Raw genomic sequence first — 4,876 nt, 5'->3', positions numbered from 1 at the left:
CGTCCACAGTCAGCATCCCAGCATGTGACCTGGCCGTCACACAGGGCCCTGCATTTGGAAGGCCTCGAGCTTGCTTCCATGCTTTGTGTCTTAGAATCCTAACAACTTCTGAGCAGGGAACCCTGGGTTTTCAGCCTGCCCTGGACCCAGCAGATCCTGTAACCCTTCTTCCTGGGGCTTTGATTTTCTACCAGAGGAGGAAGGAGGGACTGGATTGGGCCCAGGGACCCTGAGAGAAGTGGGCATGACCTCTGAACTCAGCACGGTGGACAGGCTTGAGCAAGGCCAGAGGCCAAGATGCTCCTAAGACAAGGACTCATGTGGATCAGGGACAAAGGCCCAGCTGCTTTGGGGACCAAGCGACTGAGTATGAGATAGGGTTGGAAAGAGGGGACCCTCACTGCGTGAGAGCCCAGGCCTGCTCCAGCATCCAAATAGTGTGGGAGGCTGGGAGTAAATTGTGGGGTGCCTACAGGGCTCTTCCCGAGTGGCAGTGGTTTGTGAACAGCAGGAGACAAGGAATAGCTACAGAGGGGATGAGGGGAGTAGTGGACAGATGCTGTGCACCAAGGCCTGTGGGCCCAGGTGTGTGTGTGTGTGTGTGTGTGTGTGTGTGTGTGTTCAGAAGCTGTGCACCAAGGCCTGTGGGCCCAGGTATGTGTGTATGTGTGTGTGTGTGGGTGTGTGTGTGTGTTTGGGGGTATCTGAGCCCTTCTACTGGCATGTGGCTATGCTGGTCCCCTGAGAGCTTTCTGAAGCCAGGTTAATGGGAGTCCAGGGCTGCTGGCTCACAGCCGTTGGCAGACTCAGAGCCTCAATGTTGAGATCACGAGGCAGGAGCCAAGCTCCACAGGTGCTCAGGAGATAGGCACTGCTGTGATGAACGCTCTACAAACCTGGCCGCGATCCTACAAAGCCGACATCAGAGACCGGAGAGCCTGGACGCTCTGTGGCCAAATAGGGTGTGAAATGGGACAAGCCTGAGATTCATTGGGAACTGCTGCTCCCTGACTGTGAGGGAACCAGGGCCCAGAACTGCGAGGTGTCATTCCCAGGGTCTCAGACCAAAAAATCCCCACCTCCTGGCCCCAAAGGGTGCTCTTCCCCTCTCCATCCCCCTCCAAGATCAGACCAGAGGAGGCCACTCAAGTCACCTTCAGGCCTGCATGACTGGTTTTCTTTTGTTACAAAGTCCAGCTCGGGAGCGATGGTGGGCAGGACAAGTGGGCAGGCCACTCTGGTTCATCCTCAGGTCTTGGTTCAGGGGTCATCAACTGGGAAGGCTTCCTGGAGCCTCTCAGCCACCAGGGGTCCTGAGAGTAGCAAGCACGTGAAATAGCAGTTCTCAGCTTCCTGTCTAGTTCTTGAACTCTGGTAGTTCATGAAATTTCCCTTTTGGCCTAAGTTGTTCGACTTCACGTTCTGTTGCTTGCACACCAGACCCCTGACTGTTTCCGGTGGAAGGGACAGCCTGGGAGGAAGAGAGGGGATGCACAGGGCAGGACATGGGGACGTGCAGCAGTGGGCTTGGCCGGCGTGGGGCCTAGGGCCGGCGACTTGCAGGAGGCTGTGGGCTTTGGGAGCCTGCCGAGGAAGCAGGACAAGGTCCCTGATCCCATAGAATGGTCAGGAGCTGGCACCTGGCGCTGTTTCTCATTTGTCAAATATCTCCCATTTGTCGCCAGGTGGCTCAAGTTGAATCTGTTGGTGGGTGAGTGGGGTGTGGTCTGTCCCTGTCAGACCTCTGGCTGTTCTGCAAGTTTGCTCAAGAGTCTTGAGCAATATCCCCCATGGACTGAGCCTGGAACCGGAGCATGAAAAGCCTCAATCCAGAGAGCAGTCTGCAGAGGCAGGAGTTTTGGGTTCGCCAAGAACAGCATGTTTGTGTGGGTCAGCCAGGGTCCACGGGCGCCTCGGGCGGTCCTGTTCTCCCCCCAAATAGCAGGGGACATTGGACCTTCACCCCAAATCCAGGCCAGGAAAAGGTGCTTTCTCCGAGACCTGTTCGCTGAGCCAACCAGACAGTCTGGTTGGGGTGTGTCTTCTGGGCCAACAGGTTTGCAAGAGCACTTCTGAGTGATGGAGCCTCAGGCAGTGACACAGAAGGTGCCCCCGGGCCCTTTACTTCAGAGTTTGAAGGAGCCGCTAACAGGCCCCTGAGACACGGGGCAAAGGTGTGGCCTTGTGGCTCCCCTCCCAGGTGTAGCCGCCCATCCCCTGGACACTCGGGGTCCTCTCTGGGGTCATCTGCCTTCCTACAAACCTTCATCAGATCTCTACACTTGCTCCGCTCGACACGCAAGAGGTGGTTGCCATGGGGCCCCAGTGAATCTCGGTGAGTCGCCGTCTTGCATCCACACCCCTTCATGACAGACATTTAGGGGTGACATATCATGACATCTGGGGGTTGCTTTTTTTTTAAATTGGAGTGAGGGTTAACAAACTACTGATTTTTGCCATAAATAATGGAGTTTTTTTTTGGTTTTGTTTTGTTTTTTTGCTGTTCTGGGTCTTTGTTGCTGTTCTCAGGCTCTTCGTTGTGGCGCATGGATTTTCTCCCATTGTGGTGGGGGGTTCTCTAGTTGCACACGGGCTTCGTTCCTGAGCAGAAATCGAACCCACGTCCCCTGGCTTGGAAGGCAAGTTCTTAATCACTGGACTACTGGAGAAGTTCTTGGGAGTTGCTTTATATATTTAGCAATTATTTTAAAAAAGACTTCACTGCGTACTCTAGAGTTATCACATTACGGTTGCAGAGGGAAGAATGGGGGAAGGGATAGTTAGGGAGTTTGGGATGGACATGTACACACTACTATATTTAAAATGGATGATCAACCAGGATCTAGTGTACAGCACAGGGAACTCTGCTCAATGTTTTGTGGCAGCCTGAATGGGGCGGGAGTTTGGGGGGGAATGGATACACGGTAAGTATGGCTGAGTCCCTTTGTTGTCCACCTGAAACTATCACAGCATTGTTAACCAGCTATACCACAATACAAAAAGTTTAAAATAAGTAAATAAATAAAGTTATCACAATCATTAAAATATTTTTTTCAAGAGTTTATGGACATCTACTAAACGTGATGATATAGAGAAGTTATTGCGATTTGGGGTCACACTTCCTGGAAACCCTCTCCATCTCCTGGGGGTGTGTTCCCCCAAAGACAAAGATGGAGAAGAAACACCCAATAACCACTCTGGTGCTCCTGCTACACTCGTCTGAAGGTGGGCTTGGCCTCCAGGGCTGCTCAGCTATTGCACTGGTTGCTGACAACTTCCTCACCTTCACACCTCACACACGCCCCAGATCCCAGCTGGGATTCTCCTCACGGATGTTTGGGGGACTGTGGAAAGGAAACAGCTTCCCAAGTCCTCTGGGGACATGACAAGAAATGAGACCAAGTCTCCACTGAGTGCTCTGCAGAGAGAAGGTGAGAGACCCTGACAGAGCCAAGGGTTCCTACAGATGCCAGTCCTAGAGCCAAGAGGCTAGGTAGTCTGTTTAACTCCATTCCTGCCTAACCCGACATCACGAACCTCCTCCTCCTCCCAGATGGAGTTTTCTGGAGCCCTCCCCTCCATCTCCACCTCTGCCCTTGCAGTCCTCACCAGCCCCGAGGGAAATACCAGTTCTAGGTACAGACAAGTTCTTGGAGGGCAGCGGGTGTCTTGGTCACTCCTGTTTCTCAGGCTGGAGCTTAGTGCTTGACCCAGGGCAGGTGCTCAACTTAGAGACATTCGAAGTAGTTGAGGAAAGAGGTCACGGTGGCTGGGGGAGATCCTGGAAGAGAAATGGGGACAAGGGGCCACCGGGGAGGTGTGCATGGGGGCCATGCGGACAGGACTGCCTGATGGGCTAGGAGAGGGAGGGCTTGGGGTCTCCGTCTTGGGGGACGTGGGAGCCCCAGCTGTACCCGTTTGGGGCGTGAGGTCCATAGGGCACCTGAATGGGTGATCACAAGGCAGCTGGACAATGAAAACTGGAGGTTGGGGAAGGAATCGGCCCTGAGTTCTCGTGGTTAACTGGGTCATTCCCACTCACAGGAGTAGACGAGCCTGTCTGCAGTGGGAATTTCAAGGGGTAAGAAAGAGTGTTTCGGGCGAGGCACAGTGGGAGGGTGGCTGGCATCTGGCTGAAGCTCCACAGGGCGGTGGGGCACTGATGGAGGGAATAAGCTGGAGGATGTGAGTGGTGGGCATCAGGCTGGAGCAATTCCCCCTGGTGAGATGGGTGCAGAGGCAGAGCCCCACCTCAGGCCTTCCATCAGAGATGCCACCTCTGATTGGGATCCTGGACCACACCCGGCAGTGGGACCATGGCCACAGGGATGCTGAGACAGGAAATAGCATAACCAGCCACAGACAGACCGGCAGACTGATGGGGAAAGCATTGGGCCTGCGACGTTGGGCCTTTAGGCAGAGGGGACGGAGTATGGGAAGAGCGGCAGGTCAGTAAGGGCCACTAGGAGGAGGTTAGAGGGACGGAGCGGCCAGCTAAGGCTCGGAGATGCTTGTTGACCATCTCCCCTCTGCCCAGGCAGTTGTCTGTCGCCACACAACACATCCCCCAAACCCTGGCCTTGAAACGGCAATGACCATTTACTGTCTGCCGCTGTGACCGCAGGTCAGGAACTCAGATGCAACACAGGACGGCTTGTGTTTGCTCCAGGATGAGGCCTTGGCTGGGAGTTGTGAGGGAAAGAGAGTCTCCTGAAGGCACTCACCCACAAGCCCCCAGGGGCTGCTGGCTCTCAGTGGTGGGGGGCGTGGTCCCACTAGACCTCCACGTGGAAGCGCGAGCCTGGGGGTGGGGGAGAGGTTGGAAGGGAGAGACCGAGGGACAGAGCGAGACACACGCTTCTCCAGGGTCCGAGGG

Source organism: Cervus canadensis, chromosome 10 (assembly GCF_019320065.1).
Source record: "Cervus canadensis isolate Bull #8, Minnesota chromosome 10, ASM1932006v1, whole genome shotgun sequence".
Lineage (NCBI taxonomy): Eukaryota > Metazoa > Chordata > Mammalia > Artiodactyla > Cervidae > Cervus > Cervus canadensis.
The sequence above is the reverse complement of the archived record's forward strand: the minus strand, read 5'-3'. Positions refer to the sequence as shown.